The sequence below is a fragment of the Betta splendens genome, chromosome 1 (assembly GCF_900634795.4).
Source record: "Betta splendens chromosome 1, fBetSpl5.4, whole genome shotgun sequence".
Lineage (NCBI taxonomy): Eukaryota > Metazoa > Chordata > Actinopteri > Anabantiformes > Osphronemidae > Betta > Betta splendens.
In genome coordinates, this window is record NC_040881.3 from 21,135,786 (window position 1) to 21,153,787 (window position 18,002).

Here is an 18,002-nt window from a genome sequence, read left to right on the forward strand (position 1 = left end):
TATCCACACACACAAAAGACATATACACATGCACAACTAAGATTTAAAAAATTATTATTTATAGTGCTGCAACAAGAATTGTAATATATTGTTATATCTCAATATGAATTATTTTTTATATTAAGTACTTTTTTTGTTATACAGAATTATAAGTGAGATACATTTGATAAAGCTGCTTCAACCACTTGCAGGAAAATGCAGAAACAAAGTGTCATCTGTGGAACAGTTAACATTAAGGACGGTTTGTCTGTTGCAACCATGTTTGGCCTTTGGCTGATGACTTTGAAATGTCGAATATTACATTTAACAATGTTAAGAAAGTAAAAAAAAATTAAAAGTTGGTTATTAAAAATAACGCAATCAGTCAACAATTATTGTAGTGTAAGTGTATTGAAAGTTATTTTTACATATGTTGTTTATAGAGGTAATACATAAATAATAAGTATTATTCCTAAAGCATTTTTAAAAACATTTTTTATAAGCACTGAGACTCTATTTAATGGCATGAGACACTAGGATTTGCCTATTGTTGTCTTTATACTTGGCTGCTCTGTGTCATGTAGATGCAACACAGTACCACAATGTCGGTATTGGAGCTAAACACTGTCTTCATTGTGTAAAAAAATGAACATACTAACATCACATTTGCTAACATGATGTGCAGTAACTGACGTAAATTAGAAAGACATTTTGGTTTTATGTTTTCCTTTAGAACAGCCTCTAATGGTCATGTTCTGATGCCAGAATACTGTCAAACAGCTCAATGCATCCTAAATGTACAGTTGCATATGTCTTGGTTTAAACTAGTGTTCTTATGACCTGAAAAGCTCGAAAACGATGTTTTAGTGTTTATGCATTGGTTTCATTCAGAACAGCCTCTAATGGTCATGTTCTGATGCCAGAATACTGTCAAATAGCTCAATTCATCCTAAATGTACAGTTGCATATGCCGTGGTTTAAATTAGTTTTCTTATGTCCTGAAAAGCTCAAAAACGATGTTTTAGTGTTTCTGCATTGGTTTCCTTCAGAATAGCATCTAATGGTCATGTTCTGATTCCAGAATACTTTAAAACAGGTCAATACACCCTAAAAGCAGAGTTGCATATTGCGTGGTTTAAACGAGTTTTCCTATGGCCTGAAAAGCTCAAAAAAGATGTTTTAGTGTTTCTGCATTGGTTTCCTTTAGAACAGCCTCTAATGGTCATGTTCTGATTCCAGAATACTGTCAAACAGCTCAATGCATCCTAAATGTACAGTTGCATATGTCTGGGTTTAAACTAGTGTTCTTCTGACCTGAAAAGCTCAAAAACGATGTTTTAGTGTTTATGCATTGGTTTCATTCAGAACAGCCTGTAATGGTCATGTTCTGATGCCAGAATACTTTAAAACAGGTCAATACACCCTGAAAGCATAGTTGCATATGGCGTGGTTTTAAACTAGTTTTCTTATGTCCTGAAAAGCACAAAAACGATGTTTTAGTGTTTCTGCATTGGTTTCCTTTAGAACAGCCTCTAATGGTCATGTTCTGATGCCAGAATACTGTCAAACAGCTCAATGCATCCTAAATGTACAGTTGCATATGTCTTGGTTTAAAGTATTGTTCTTATGACCTGAAAAGCTCAAAAACGATGTTTTAGTGTTTATGCATTGGTTTCATTCAGAACAGCCTGTAATGGTCATGTTCTGATGCCAGAATACTTTAAAACAGGTCAATTCATCCTAAATGTACAGTTGCATATGCCGTGGTTTAAACTAGTGTTCTTATGACCTGAAAAGCACAAAAACGATGTTTTAGTGTTTCTGCATTGGTGTCTTTCAGAACAGCCTGTAATGGTCATGTTCTGATGCCAGAATACTTTAAAACAGGTCAATACACCCTAAAAGCATAGTTGCATATGGCGTGGTTTAAACTAGTTTTCCTATGGCCTGAAAAGCTCAAAAAAGATGTTTTAGTGTTTTTGCATTGGTTTCCACCTGAACAGCCTCTAATGGTCATGTTCTGATGCCAGAATACTGTCAAACAGCTCAATGCATCCTAAATGTACAGTTGCATATGTCTTGGTTTAAACTAGTTTTCTTATGTCCTGAAAAGCACAAAAACGATGTTTTAGTGTTTCTGCATTGGTTTCCACCTGAACAGCCTCTAATGGTCATGTTCTGATGCCAGAATACTGTCAAACAGCTCAATGTATCCTAAATGTACAGTTGCATATGTCTTGGTTTAAACTAGTTTTCTTATGTCCTGAAAAGCACAAAAACGATGTTTTAGTGTTTCTGCATTGGTTTCCTTTAGAATTGCATATGGCGTGGTTTAAACTAGTTTTCTTATGTCCTGAAAAGCACAAAAACGATGTTTTAGTGTTTCTGCGTTGGTTTCATTCAGAACAGCCTGTAATGGTCATGTTCTGATGCCAGAATACTTTAAAACAGGTCAATACACCCTGAAAGCATAGTTGCATATGGCGTGGTTTAAACTAGTTTTCCTATGGCCTGAAAAGCTCAAAAAAGATGTTTTAGTGTTTCTGCATTGGTTTCCTTTAGAACAGCCTCTAATGGTCATGTTCTGATTCCAGAATACTGTCAAACAGCTCAATGCATCCTAAATGTACAGTTGCATATGTCTTGGTTTAAATTACTGTTCTTATGACCTGAAAAGCTCAAAAACGATGTTTTAGTGTTTATGCATTGGTTTCCTTTAGAACAGCCTCTAATGGTCATGTTCTGATGCCAGAATACTGTCAAACAGCTCAATGCATCCTAAATGTACAGTTGCATATGTCTTGGTTTAAAGTAGTGTTCTTATGACCTGAAAAGCTCAAAAACGATGTTTTAGTGTTTATGCATTGGTTTCATTCAGAACAGCCTGTAATGGTCATGTTCTGATGCCAGAATACTTTAAAACAGGTCAATTCATCCTAAATGTACAGTTGCATATGCCGTGGTTTAAACTAGTGTTCTTATGACCTGAAAAGCACAAAAACGATGTTTTAGTGTTTCTGCATTGGTGTCCTTCAGAACAGCCTGTAATGGTCATGTTCTGATGCCAGAATACTTTAAAACAGGTCAATACACCCTAAAAGCATAGTTGCATATGGCGTGGTTTAAATTAGTTTTCCTATGGCCTGAAAAGCTCAAAAAAGATGTTTTAGTGTTTTTGCATTGGTTTCCACCTGAACAGCCTCTAATGGTCATGTTCTGATGCCAGAATACTGTCAAACAGCTCAATGCATCCTAAATGTACAGTTGCATATGTCTTGGTTTAAACTAGTTTTCCTATGTCCTGAAAAGCACAAAAACGATGTTTTAGTGTTTCTGCATTGGTTTCCTTTAGAATTGCATATGGCGTGGTTTAAACTAGTTTTCTTATGTCCTGAAAAGCACAAAAACGATGTTTTAGTGTTTCTGCATTGGTTTCATTCAGAACAGCCTGTAATGGTCATGTTCTGATGCCAGAATACTTTAAAACAGGTCAATACACCCTGAAAGCATAGTTGCATATGGCGTGGTTTAAACTAGTTTTTCTATGGCCTGAAAAGCTCAAAAAAGATGTTTTAGTGTTTCTGCATTGGTTTCCTTTAGAACAGCCTCTAATGGTCATGTTCTGATTCCAGAATACTGTCAAACAGCTCAATGCATCCTAAATGTACAGTTGCATATGTCTTGGTTTAAATTAGTGTTCTTATGACCTGAAAAGCTCAAAAACGATGTTTTAGTGTTTATGCATTGGTTTCCTTTAGAACAGCCTCTAATGGTCATGTTCTGATGCCAGAATACTGTCAAACAGCTCAATGCATCCTAAATGTACAGTTGCATATGTCTTGGTTTAAAGTAGTGTTCTTATGACCTGAAAAGCTCAAAAACGATGTTTTAGCGTTTATGCATTGGTTTTATTCAGAACAGCCTGTAATGGTCATGTTCTGATGCCAGAATACTGTAAAACAGGTCAATTCACCCTAAATGTACAGTTGCATATGCCGTGGTTTAAACTAGTGTTCTTATGACCTGAAAAGCTCAAAAACGATGTTCTAGTGTTTCTGCATTGGTGTCCTTCAGAACAGCCTGTAATGGTCATGTTCTGATGCCAGAATACTTTAAAACAGGTCAATACACCCTAAAAACATAGTTGCATATGGCGTGGTTTAAACTAGTTTTCCTATGGCCTGAAAAGCTCAAAAAAGGCGTTTTAGTGTTTTTGCATTTTTTTTTTGACATTTCACCTAGATTGTTCAATTATTTGTTAACTCAATAATTGCACCGTTCTTAGACAACAGACGCTATTACCTGCAAAAATTTTCTGTTTTCAGTCACAGAGCTGCTTTTGCTTTGTTCACAGTTCATGCCTATGGTCGGTGACACATTACAAGTAATGACTTTGGCTTCTCTCTATTTGATTTGTTTAAAGGGAGAGCGAAACACAAAAAAGGGGATATTGTGTTTAAGGCCAAAATGGCCACCTTCTGTGTACGTTCCAAAATGTTCTAAGTCCTTTATAAACGCCACATTCAGGCAAGTGGATGCAACGGCGTGGCTTGCCAAGCTTAAAAGAGCTCCTGTCACTCTTTGCTCTTGCTTACGGCCATACCATCCTGAGCACGCCCGATCTCGTCTGATCTCGGAAGCTAAGCAGGGTTGGGCCTGGTTAGTACTTGGATGGGAGACTGCCTAGGAATACCAGGTGCTGTTAGCTTTTACATTTCTCTTCAACCCTAGCAGAGCCGGCTGTTTGCTCAGGTCCACATTATACTGCACCGTGTTATGGGAAAAGTGTTTTCTTTCTTATTGTATGCAGTTATTGTATGATTTATGAGGTATCTTCTGCAATAATATCTTGTGTTTTTTATTACTTTTATTTTATGTATTTGACATTTCACCTAGATTGTTCAATTATTTGTTAACTCACAACTGCATTGTTCTTAGACAACAGACTCTATTACCTGCAACAATTTTCTGTTTTCAGTCACAGTGCTGCTTTTGCTTTGTTCACAGTTCATGCCTATGGTCGGTGACACATTACAAGTAATGATTTTGGCTTCTCTCTAGTTGTTTTGTTTAAAGGGAGAGCGAAGTACAAAAAAGGGGATATTGTGTTTATGGCCAAAATGGCCACCTTCTGTGTACGTCCCAAAATGTTCTAAGTCCTTTATAAACGCCACATTCAGGCAAGTGGATGTAACGGCGTGGCTTGCCAAGCTTAAAAGAGCTCCTGTCACTCTCTGCTCTAGCTTACGGCCATACCACCCTGAGCAAGCCCGATCTCGTCTGATCTCGGAAGCTAAGCAGGGTCGGGCCTGGTTAGTACTTGGATGGGACACCGCCTGGGAATACCAGGTGCTGTAAGCTTTTACATTTCTCCTCAACCCTAGCAGAGCGGGCTGTTTGCTCAGGTCCACATTATACTGCACCGTGTTATGGGAAAAGTGTTTTCTTTCTTATTCTATGCAGTTATTGTACGTTTTATGAGGTATCTTCTGCAATTAATATCTTTTGTTTTTATTACTTCTGTTTTATGTATTTGACATTTCACCTAGATTGTTCAATTATTTGTTAACTCAATAACTGCATCGTTCTTAGACAACAGACGCTATTACCTGCAAGAATTTTCTGTTTTCAGTCACAGTGCTGCTTTTGCTTTGTTCACAGTTCATGCCTATGGTCGGTGACAGATTATAAGTAATGATTTTGGCTTCTCTCTATTTGTTTGGTTTAAAAGGAGAGCGAAATACAAATAAGGAGATATTGTGTTTAAGGCCAAAATGGCCACCTTCTGTGTACGTCCCAAAATGTTCTAAGTCCTTTATAAATGCCACATTCAGGCAAGTGGATGCAACGGCGTGGCTTGCCAAGCTTAAAAGAGCTCCTGTCACTCTTTGCTCTAGCTTACGGCCATACCACCCTGAGCACGCCCGATCTCGTCTGGTATCGGAAGCTAAGCAGGGTCTGGCCTGGTTAGTACTTGGATGGGAGACAGCCTAGGAATACCAGGTGCTGTAAGCTTTTTTCATTTCTCCTTAACCCTAGCAGGGGGCGCTGTTTGCTCAGGTCTACATTACACTGCACCGTGTTATTGTAAAAGTGTTTTCTTTCTTATTCTATGCAGTTATTGTACGATTTATGAGGTATCTTTTGCAAGTAATATCTTTTGTTTTTATTACTTCTGTTTTATGTATTTGACATTTCACCTAGATTGTTCAATTATTTGTTAACTCAATAATTGCATCGTTCTTAGACAACAGACGCTATAAGCTGCAAAAATATTCTGTTTTCAGTCACAGTGCTGCTTTTGCTTTGTTCACAGTTCATGCCTATGGTCAGTGACACATTACAAGTAATGATTTTGGCTTCTCTCTATTTGATTTGTTTAAAGGGAGAGCGAAATACAAAAAAAGGGATATTGTGTTTAAGGCCAAAATGGCCATCTTGTGTGTACGTCCCAAATGTTCTAAGTCCTTTATAAACGCCACATTCAGGCAAGTTGATGCAACGGCGTGGCTTGCCAAGCTTAAAAGAGCTCCTGTCATTCTCTGCTCTCGCTTACGGCCATACCACCCTGAGCAAGGCTGATCTCGTCTGATCTCGAAAGCTAAGCAGAGTCAGGCCTGGTTAGTACTTGGATGGGAGACCCCCTGGGAATACCAGGTAATCTAAGCTTTTACATTTCTCCTTAATCCTAGCAGGGGGTGCTGTTTTCTCAGGTCCACATTATACTGCACCATGTTATGGGAAAAGTTTTTTCTTTCTTATTCTATACAGTTATTATATGATTTATGACCTATCCTCTGCAATTAATAACTATTATTTTTAATACTTCTGTTTTATGTATTTGACATTTCACCTAGATTGTTCAATTTTTGTTAACTGAATAATTGCATCGTTCTTAGACAACAGACGCTATTACGTGCAAGAATTTTCTGTTTTCAGTCACAGAGCTGCTTTTGCTTTGTTCACAGTTCATGCCTATGGTCGGTGACACATTACAAGTAATGACTTTGGCTTCTCTCTATTTGATTTGTTTAAAGGGAGAGCGAAAAAAAAGGGGATATTGTGTTTAAGGCCAAAATGGCCACCTTCTGTGTACGTCCCAAAATGTTCCAAGTCCTTTATAAATGCCACATTCAGGCAAGTGGATGCAACGGCGTGGTTTGCCAAGCTTAAAAGAGCTCCTGTCACTCTCTGCTTTTGCTTACGGCCATACCACCCTGAGCACGCCCGATCTCGTCTGACCTCGGAAACTAAGCAGTGTCGGGCCTGGTTAGTACTTGGATGGGAGACTGCCTAGGAATACCAGGGGCTATAAGCTTTTTTCATTTCTCCTTAACCCTAGCAGGGGGCGGTGTTTGCTCAGGTCCACATAATACTGCACCGTGTTATGGGAAAAGTGTTTTCTTTCTTATTGTATGCAGTTATTGGACGATTTATGAGGTATCTTGTGCAATTAATATCTTGTGTTTTTTATTACTTGTATTTTATGTATTTGACATTTCACCTAGATTGTTCAATTATTTGTTAACTCAATAATTGCATCGTTCTTAGACAACAGACGCTATTACCTGCAAAATCATTCTGTTTTCAGTCACGGTGCTGCTTTTGCTTTGTTCACAGTTCATGCCTATGATCGGTGACACATTACAAGTAATGATTTTGGCTTCTCTCTAGTTGTTTTGTTTAAAGGGAGAGCAAATTACAAAAAAGGGGATATTGTGTGTCAGGCCAAAATGGCCACCTTCTGTGTACGTCCCAAAATGTTCTAAGTCCTTTATAAACGCCACATTCAGGCAAGTGGATGCAACGCCATACCACCCTGAGCAGGCCCGATCTCGTCTGATCTCTGAAGCTAAGCAGGGTCTGGCCTGGTTAGTACTTGGATGGCAGACTCCCTAGGAATACCAGGTGCTGTAAGCTTTTTTCATTTCTCCTTAACCCTAGCAGGGGACGCTGTTTGCTCAGGTCTACATTATGCCGCACCGTGTTATGGGAAAAGTGTTTTCTTTCTTATTCTATGCAGTTATTGGACAATTTATGAGGTATCTTCTGCAATCAATATCTTTTGTTTTTATTACTTCTGTTTTATGTATTTGACATTTCACCTAGATTGTTCAATTATTTGTTAACTCAATAATTGCATCGTTCTTAGACAACAGACGCTATTACCTGCAAAAATAATCTGTTTTCAGTCACAGAGCTGCTTTTGCTTTGTTCACAGTTCATGCCTATGGTCGGTGACACGTTACAAGTAATGATTTTGGCTTCTCTCTATTTGATTTGTTTAAAGGGAGAACGAAATACAAAAAAGGGGATATTGTGTTTAAGACCAAAATGGCCACCTTCTGTGTACGCCTAAATGTTCTAAGTCCTTTATAAACGCCACATTCAGGCAAGTGGATGCAACGGCGTGGCTTGCCAAGCTTAAAAGAGCTCCTGTCACTCTCTGCTCTAGCTTACGGCCATACCACCCTGAGCACGCCCGATCTCGTCTGATCTCGGAGGCTAAGCAGGGTCGGGCCTGGTTAGGACTTGGATGGGAGACCGCCTGGGAATACAAGGTGCTCTAAGCTTTTACATTTCTCCTCAATCCTAGCAGGGGGTGCTGTTTTCTCAGGTCCACATTATACTGCACCGTGTTATTGGAAAAGTGTTTTCTTTCTTTATCTATGCAGTTATTGTATGATTTATGAGGTATCTTCTGCAATCAATATCTTTTGTTTTTATTAGTTCTGTTTTATGTATTTGACATTTCACCTAGATTGTTCAAATATTTGTTAACTCAATAATTACATCGTTCTTAGACAACAGACGCTATTACCTGCAAGAATTTTCTGTTTTCAGTCACAGTGCTGCTTTGCTTTGATCACAGTTCATGCCTATGGTCGGTGCCAGATTATAAGTAATGATTTTGGCTTCTCTCTATTTGTTTGTTTTAAAAGGAGAGCGAAATAGAAAAAAAGGGGATATTGTGTTTAAGGCCAAAATTGCCACCTTCTGTGTACGTCCCAAAATGTTCTAAGTCCTTTATAAACGCCACATTCAGGCAAGTGGATGCAACGGCGTGGCTTGCCAAGCTTAAAAGAGCTCCTGTCACTCTCTGCTCTCGCTTACGGCCATACCACCCTGAGCAAGCCCGATCTCATCTGATCTCGAAAGCTAAGCAGGGTCGGCCTGGTTAGTACTTGGATGGGAGACCGCCTGGGAATACCAGGTGATCTAAGCTTTTACATTTCTCCTTAATCCTAGCAGGGGGTGCTGTTTTCTCAGGTCTACATTATACAGACCGCTCTGAAAACCCCAGCCTGTGAAGGCCTGCTTTTAACCACCACCTAAAATCTTTCCACATGTCCAAATAAGGACGTGTAGATGTTTTTCTCGGCTGCTCGGAAAGTCCTGGCGCTGGGCTGTGTTATCTGTCCAGCTCCTGGATGCATCTGGCCCACCATCAACCCCCCAGTTCCTTTCCCAGGTCGGCGTGACATTTTGAATATTTCCTTAGGAACAGCTCGGATAAACAGTTTACGCAACAGATTCTGAGAACACAGATTCTGCGAACCCAGTTCAAGCAAACTCTTTCACCCCACCTCACACAAACCCATCTACTCTCTGTACTTCTCTCATAAGCAATGATCAATTTTCAGATGCTCCCCATTTCCAGATGCTCCCCAGACAACGACCCTGCCAAACTGCAAGGGTTGAGGAACAGTCAATGCATCTTAACCTGACCAGAACAGATTGTTCACTACCTATATAATAATATATGATATGATACATAAATACACTACAAATCCCCTCCTCATGGGCATTTTAATGCCCATCAATCTTGAAAGCGAGCGGCCAAGAAAGCTCATCTTTATATTAAATAGACATGAACTTCAACATTAAGATGACACAGCAAAGTTAAAGATTCACAAAATCTGTGGTGAATAGAACACCTAAGCTCTTCTTTCAGCTCCAACAGGTGATCCTTCCACGCTGCCTGTAAACAAGTACATTCAGTAACAAACCTCACAGTTTTCATTCTACATAAGTGTCCTCTTTATCACAACAGATTCTTCACAGACTCCACACCAACCACAGTCAATCATGAAGGTCTGTGATCCCACGTCATCCAGCATCTGCAATTCAGCTCATGCACGGGCAAATTCAAACATCAGTGTATATCAACGATGCAGCTAAGGGCGGCGCTCCGCCCACACCCTATAGCCGTGTTGGTCAGCGCAGCCCCACAATATTAGGTGGGTGAGGATTGTTTGAGGAGTGTAGCTGGAAGTGGAATAATTGGACTCTCCATCAGCTCCTTCGGCTCCATCGACTCCTCCTTCGTCCGTCACGGTTGCTCTGGAAGCTGTGGCACTGCACCCTCTGTGTTGTCCTTGGAACCTCATCTGATGCCCTGCCTTTCTGCTAGCGACCCAGTTGGCCCAGCTTGCCTTCACGTTGAACATAGAGTCCCTCATTTCCGGACCGTTCAGGGCTCCAGCACACTTCTGCTGCACCATCCTCTGTCCCCCTCAGACTGGTGCTCCAGCTGTGACCTGAGAGCTGATAGCTGAGAGGCAGAAAGATCTGCACTATAGTGCAGCATAAACCATCCTACAGAGCTAGGGTTAGGGTTAGGCTGAATAGAACATATAGTTTGCTTTTTATTCCAGGTCGTTGCTGTAGATATCAAAAGATCAGAGAATATAAAAACCCACAGTTGTAGCAGATCATAAGACACACCCTCCTCTGATACTGAAGTAACCTGTGGATGGAGGTTAAGAGTAGGAGAGAAGTTGGTTAGGGAAAAAAATTAGTTTAGAAAATTAGTTGACACAGTTTCTCCACTGCTGCTCTGTGTAGAGAGAAGGGCTGAAGTTGTTAATGTGAGCTTCCTGTGTACAACAACACACTGAGATGCAGAATGAAAATTGTTAAACCCTCATTATATAACATCAACAACAAGAAACATCATCGACATGTGTCATAGTCAGTCCGTAGAGCATATACAGTATCAGTCAGTCATGTCATGAGCTCAGGGTTTTTGTCGTGCACGTGAGCTAAGAGTGAAACCTCTTGCTCTATGAGAACTATAATTTAGAAAGGCTAGCCTGTGACCTTGTTCTGCTAAATGAGTCAGCAGTGTCACTCAGGGCCCATCAGTGATCCGGAGTTTGATCTTCTTTGTCCTCTTCTTTCCTGCAATGGAACAACACAGCTTTCCTGCGTATATTAATCATCTGTTTCACATAGAAACTTGGTTGATGCATTAAACACCATTTCGTCAAGCAAAGCTTCGTGCAATGTTAGTCTATGCGTTTGGCATATTTTTACAAGCTACACACTAAAATGCAATGTTCACAGTACTTTTTCATCCCTCTATTGTCATTATCACATTTACACTTCCCTTTTCATTCACTCTTCGACTTCCCTTAACTCCTTTTCTTCCTGACATACCCTGCTCCTGTCACTTTTCCTATCACTCCACAATGAGTCCCGCTGTGAGATCATATTCCTCTGTAGCGTAAGCTATTTACAGTATATACCAAATCAAATTTTGTGCCAACTCGACCACAACCTTTCTCCCATGGATTAAGTTCACCAACTTGGGATAAAACACAACAGAAACAGAATAGTCCATTCTCACAGCAGATGTCACACACACAAGTTCCCCAGTTAATAGGGACCGTCATAAAGCAATAATCAAAACAATTTTTTACAATACATTTTCCCCCCTCAATAGACAGATAACTGTCCATTGAATTTGAAGCCGATTAAATCATTAAATTAAGATAGATGGATAAAAGAACACTAGCAAAACCCTTAAAAGTAATTTCCTACACTTATTCATCCTATGTGTTTATCCTTACCAGGGATCATCATCAATCCCTGAATAAACTGAGTGAACTTAAGGACAATGTCAATAGGAGAAACAAGAATGTTTAGACCTTAATAACTATAACATCAACACGAACTAATCTCATTATGAACACAGAATCATTGCGTTGTAGGAAACCTTTTTAAATTCAAGACGCATTGCGGATGCATGCATTAAGTGACTTTATGACAAAATTAACGTAAAGACTAAATAAGCTGAATCCTCACAAACTATCAGAAATGACACATGGACATAACACAACCTAGTTAACTGTTGGAAACGCAAAGCTATACCCTAGAAATTCAAACAACCCCACAATTATTGTTACATCTAATTATAATTCCCCTGTGACTGTCAGAATTTGTAGTGATAACAAAATAGCTGTGGACGATAACTGAAGTATTATAACCTATTAAAGAAAGTCCATATAAACCCACATACAGTCAAACCTCTTGGAGGATAAAGCACCGTCACTGTTGCTGCTCAGTCTCTTCCCCAGACCTTCTCCTTCTATGCCGTAAAGAACACCACAGCCCTGTCACAATTGTTTAAGGCCTGCAGACTGATGACATGTATGTCAACTGTTAGCAAAAGAATGGAAAGAAAAAATGAACTGAGACCTGGTTTACCCATTTGCTAAATGTGTCTTCTGGTCTGTTGGAATATATTAATGATAGTGATGATAAGAACTAAGTGGAACCTCATCAAAACATGTCAAGGCGATCATTAAAACTGCAGCCCCACTTAAACAGTAGACGTACTGTGCAAATCCTAAATGTAGTGCAGTGAACTGTAACTGCTCGTAGCAACACAATCCATTTTTGTTATAATACTGTACTATAGAAGGCTAAGCATTGTTGCAACAGTTACACCTTGCAGGTTCTGAATGGTTTGGTTTTTCTATCTATTGGAGAATTGGCACAGTAGCAGTGAAAGGCACACCTGGTTTTAGTCACCTTGAAGTTTAATGTTTTCTGTAACACATGAGAGCATGATGCGTTATACTAGCTTCCGTACTGTAGGGATCAAACTGCTGTTTACTGTATGAGGGAAACATGTACACTCTCCTCATTCCCTTTTTAGCTGATTGACCTCCTCAGATACTTCACTCACTTTATGGTATGTGGGAGGCACTTCCTACAGTATTAAGGCTTGTCTAGTGAAACTTCCTTACCTCAATAATGAGAATGAGTCTTTACCAATATAATGAGACAACTGTCTACAGTTAGTGTTAGTTGGAGAGATGAAATGAGGCATGTCTCAAAGTCTGGTGCACACAGTCTCTTCATCCACATACTTCACATTCACATTGTTTTTAAAACCGTCACCCACTGAGCATCAGGTGGAGCATTTGTCAGCAGAGTGATTGAATTGGGAACTTTATCTTGAAATATTCTCTATACCTTTGTCTTTCCCTTGCCTAGTAAAATTGGCATATTTTTAATTTTTGTCTCTGTTGGCAGGTTTAAGGACTAAGTCATTCTCACCAGCCGACTTGTTTATTTTGTTTCCAAATTTTAGATATTTGTCTGAGTCTCAAAGTACTAAAGTGTGCATCAAGGTGAAGTCACAGATTCAGAGGCATCTGGCTTTTTGGCTTTTGATGGAGCCCATCAACAAAGTTCATGAATCCTGCAGGTGTCTGGTCCTCTCTCGTAACCAGCTGAGGGGCCTCCACATTGATCAGCGGACCCCTTTGGTCTGGGCACTCCTCGTGAGCCTCGTAGCCAATCAAAGCAATGGCTTCTTACGTGACCAGTCTTCCCACAGCAGTAGCATCTCACGCCTCCTCTGTGGCTGCCTCCTGTTCCTCTGCCTTTGTCTGCAGGGAACCCTCCTCTCCTCATAGGAGGTCGTCTTGTCCACCCTCCTGGTAGAATGTACATCACCTGAGGTGTGGCCATGCCTGGTGGTGTAGGTGGGGTCTGAGGCACGCTGGCTGGTTGAGCAGACACCATCCTCCTCTCTCTTTTCTCCCCCTCTGTTCGCTGCTGCTGGCGTGTTGCTTCTTTCACTGCCTCCTTTTCCTGCTTCTGACGCAGCTCAACAGCATGAATCACATGCTCAGTTATTTGTTCTAGTGACAAGTTGCAGAGTCCCACAGTGTCAGTCAGATCATTCTGATCCGGTCTTGAAGGCCAGGGCAGATTTTGACACTTTGCCCTTTTGATCAGCAGAGGAAGTCCATCAGAAACCTCATTTACCCGTTCGTCACCCACACACACCGATTCCTCATCTGACTCAGCCCACAGTGATCCAACTGCTCTGTCACGCAGATCACTTTCACTGCAGGAATTTCCAATTGAGATTTTCTCTGTGTTTAAATAAATGTCGGGCAGTTCTAACAACTCATCCCTTTTCACTGCCCTGTCTGTCCCTTCTAGATCAGCTACAGGGTGAACTGGCTTCTTTGTCCATAATGGGTTTGTTTCTTCTGCATTCATCTGGGATGCATCTGAAAGAGACTTAGTTTTAGAGATCTGATTAAATTGATTATCACCACATTGAGTCGTCTTTTTGCCCATCATTTTTGCACAGTTAATAAACAATTGCAACACTGCATTTTCTTTTTCCCGTTTAAGGCCTCGCTTTACAGATTTGTCTTTTATCTTATAGGTTTTTATAAAACCCTGCATCTCTGCACACTGCCTCAGATCAAATGTCCCCTCTGAAGGCCAGGGCGACGTGGATTCATGTGTCCGCTTGCTCCATTTGTGTGAGCATTTCTGAATTTCCTTCATCAACACCTCGACTGGAGACATGTTCCCATCCACAGATCTCATTATTAAATATGTATCTTTACTGAAGATATGATTTCAACTCCTAATTACACCTAATTATACTTGTAACTGAACTAATCTCAATCAGTGTTCATAACTGAAGTAAGTTCCCTGTCTTTACAACCCATAGTTAGTGAAAAGCAACATAAATATTAACCAGTTAAATTGTAATTAGACGCTCTTCCTTTCTGGGTATCTTGGTTTTACCTCTGTTTTAAGCAACTGGCCCGATAAACATTCCTAGTGACTGTTGAGCTGATAAGTTTTGATTTGTTCTGAATAAAAGAGTAAGTCTGATGCAAAGATAAACCAAACCACTGCAGAAACGCCCACTTCAGAGCAACTGCTGAAGAAAAATTATAAGCGTCTTATTGGAGCTGATCATGTGCTTTGTTTATATTACTAGGTTTACACAAAATCAGCATAATTGAAACACTTGATTTAACGTGATAGTGATGTCACATGCTGTGCCTAACCCCCATTAGGTCACAAATGGTGGTCTTGCTCATGAGAATGCAGGTGCTACAGACGCGTGAGCAGAAAGACCTTTGATATAAATGGAGGAATGTTTATTAACTTTGCCCAAATAACCTAGTTAACCTAGAACCAGACAAAAATGTTCTAGGTTAACTAGGTAAATCCCACCAATACACACTGACAGAAAGTATAACCAACACGCTGCAGACCACTACTAGTCCACTAGCATGTATATCGCATAAACCCCTTCTGTGGTTCTATTCTCACCTAGTGTATTACTAACATTTATTCTCACCTAATACTAACCAGGCACCAATAGTCTATACATACATACATCTGATCTGAAAAGTTGGTGAAAACTCAGGGGAGGGGTGAGGCGGAGCCTCAGACAGATGGAGGCTCGTAAGTACTCTGTTTGTCTTTGTACTTCCAGTCTGATTCTAGAGAAGCACACGGCTGACGGCTCTGAGCCAATTTAGAAGCGTTAGCGTTACAGTAAAATTCCTTCCTCTTCAACCGACGTAGTATACGTTTTGAAGTTTAGCTGCTGTCCATTACACTAATAGTAATAATAGGAACAAAACTAAGGCTTTAGTGCAGTCTGCCAACTATGTGTCTATGTCTCTCCAATGCACACTCACACACACACACACCCGAGCCTACTACTAGGACTAGTACGACACACACACACCCTTGAGCTTAATGCTCTGAGCAGTAAAACACATACACACACACTCTTCTCTCTCTCTGGAGCGTAAACAACAGAAGAGGCACACGGCTGACGCCTCCACACCCAATTCAGAGACAGCGCCTCAACTCCCCCCTTTTTTATTATTTTAATAAACAAAGCAGCCGCGGTCTTTACACACCGTGACCAGCTTGACCACTCCCAACCACAGTGCGGACACGTCGTCACAAAAAATGCACTAAAACACTCAGATTACGTCAAAATGATTATAAAGGTACAAAGAAAAGTGAACACAATATAGGACAATCAAAAATGTTAAAGTATTAAACTACCACAAAAATTAAAACTTCGTCGCCACCTGGCACCAAGCCAACGTCTCCCCCCAACTATCTGAAAACACACGTATGAGGAGCGGGGATCTCTGTCTAGTCCACACACACACACACTCACTCCCCCGCCCTCCTGCTCTCTTTTCCTCTCTCCCTCACACACACACACACACACTCCCTCTGCACCGGAGGAGTAGAGGAGCCGCTGTCAACCCAGCCTACTCAAATTTAAATCAGCAACAAGCAACTATTACGCTGTTTAACTTCACATACGTATATACACAAATACACACTTGATTAAACTTCATACACTATTGCCAGCACACTTCATATGCGTATCACAAAAAGCGCTTTTACTGATTTCCCTATGTCTCTCAGGCCTCACAACTCATGAGAAAATCTACACTTGGATTGATCAGTCCCAAGCTTAATGTAGGTCTCCTCATAGCACATAAACCTACAGTGCCTTAAATATATAAGCATATATATATATAAATTTGGTCTAATTTGGTGAGTAAAAGTCGGCTTTTTGGTTCACTAAACTGATTGCACTGAGGCCGCACCGTAATCTGACGCTGTTACTAATCCTCACCTTAATTTAAGAACCACTTGAATAAAAATTTTTTCAGTCCCGAACTATAAAATGGTAAGTAGAGAGTGTCCAACTTACAAAAAGGTGTTTAGTATATGTTGCCAATTTGGGTTCTTTTTCTTGGGCCTGCACTTCCAACGTCAGTTACCGTACTTACACAGCCTTAAATTTATTTTAGACACATACAGACTATTTAAGCCCTTTATTTAGAATCTCCCAACGTCGTCTGTCAAAGAGTTAACATGTAAGTCAACATTTAGAGGTCAATAGGCCATGTCATGTTTTATTTCCCCACAATGAAAGCAAAGCACAGCACACAAATAAAGCAGTTGGTTAGTTATATTTATATACAGCAAATTATACAAGCAAATTCTCCACTGCCTCTCTCTGCTTATTCCCACACAGATTGTTTTCTAAAAATAGCCGAATCAGAATTTAGACTATTCTAATGTAACCAACATTTGCCCACACTGCCCCCAACACAGAGAATCGTCATGTAAGAGCTTTAAGCGCATCTCACCTGTGGCCACCCGTGACGAGTCGTCTCGGGCTGGGTGCAGTCGGGCACCTGTCGGCTTCAGACCCGGCTTTCTTGCCTTGGAGTGACGCCAATTTCTGTCGTGTATTTTCTTTTTCTTCAATCACGACAGAGGTTTCACAAGAACTCAACTTTGAAGTTTAAATCAATAGCATACAAATTTATTATACATGACAAATTAAATCAATCAGATAATGATTACATAAGAGTAATAGCGAGAGAGGCAGAGACCGAATTCACCTGCTTGTTCCTCTGCAGAGGGAACCGAGAGGTCGGAAAAGGTCCGCTGTGTGCTACCAGCGGACCCTCTGCGAAGCGCTCTGAAAACCCCAGCCTGTGAAGGCCTGCTTTTAACCACCACCTAAAATCTTTCCACATGTCCAAATAAGGACGTGTAGATGTTTTTCTCGGCTGCTCGGAAAGTCCTGGCGCTGGGCCGTGTTATCTGTCCAGCTCCTGGATGCATCTGGCCCACCATCAACCCCCCAGTTCCTTTCCCAGGTCGGCGTGACATTTTGAATATTTCCTTAGGAACAGCTCGGATAAACAGTTTACGCAACAGATTCTGAGAACACAGATTCTGCGAACCCAGCTCAAGCAAACTCTTTCACCCCACCTCACACAAACCCATCTACTCTCTGTACTTCTCTCATAAGCAATGATCAATTTTCAGATGCTCCCCATTTCCAGATGCTCCCCAGACAACGACCCTGCCAAACTGCAAGGGTTGAGGAACAGTCACTGCATCTTAACCTG

At 40.6% G+C, this 18,002-nt stretch overlaps 2 non-coding genes and 5 pseudogenes across 2 annotated transcripts; all 7 read left to right on the top strand.

Moving 5' to 3' along the window:
- The first annotated feature begins 4,568 nt into the window (after nt 1-4,568).
- On the top strand, nt 4,569-4,687 carry LOC114863936 (5S ribosomal RNA). The gene has a single exon (XR_003787183.1). It is a non-coding gene; the product is annotated as a 5S ribosomal RNA (ribosomal RNA).
- Nucleotides 4,688-5,221: 534 nt separating this feature from the next.
- On the top strand, nt 5,222-5,340 carry LOC114864665 (5S ribosomal RNA). The gene has a single exon (XR_003787381.1). It is a non-coding gene; the product is annotated as a 5S ribosomal RNA (ribosomal RNA).
- A 535-nt stretch (nt 5,341-5,875) lies between these two features.
- On the top strand, nt 5,876-5,994 carry LOC114864158 (5S ribosomal RNA; annotated as a pseudogene).
- A 535-nt stretch (nt 5,995-6,529) lies between these two features.
- LOC114864333 (5S ribosomal RNA) lies at nt 6,530-6,648 on the top strand (annotated as a pseudogene).
- Nucleotides 6,649-7,178: 530 nt separating this feature from the next.
- LOC114864180 (5S ribosomal RNA) lies at nt 7,179-7,297 on the top strand (annotated as a pseudogene).
- Nucleotides 7,298-8,433: 1,136 nt separating this feature from the next.
- Nucleotides 8,434-8,552, top strand: LOC114864185 (5S ribosomal RNA; annotated as a pseudogene).
- A 535-nt stretch (nt 8,553-9,087) lies between these two features.
- Nucleotides 9,088-9,205, top strand: LOC114864239 (5S ribosomal RNA; annotated as a pseudogene).
- The last annotated feature ends 8,797 nt before the right edge of the window (nt 9,206-18,002 follow it).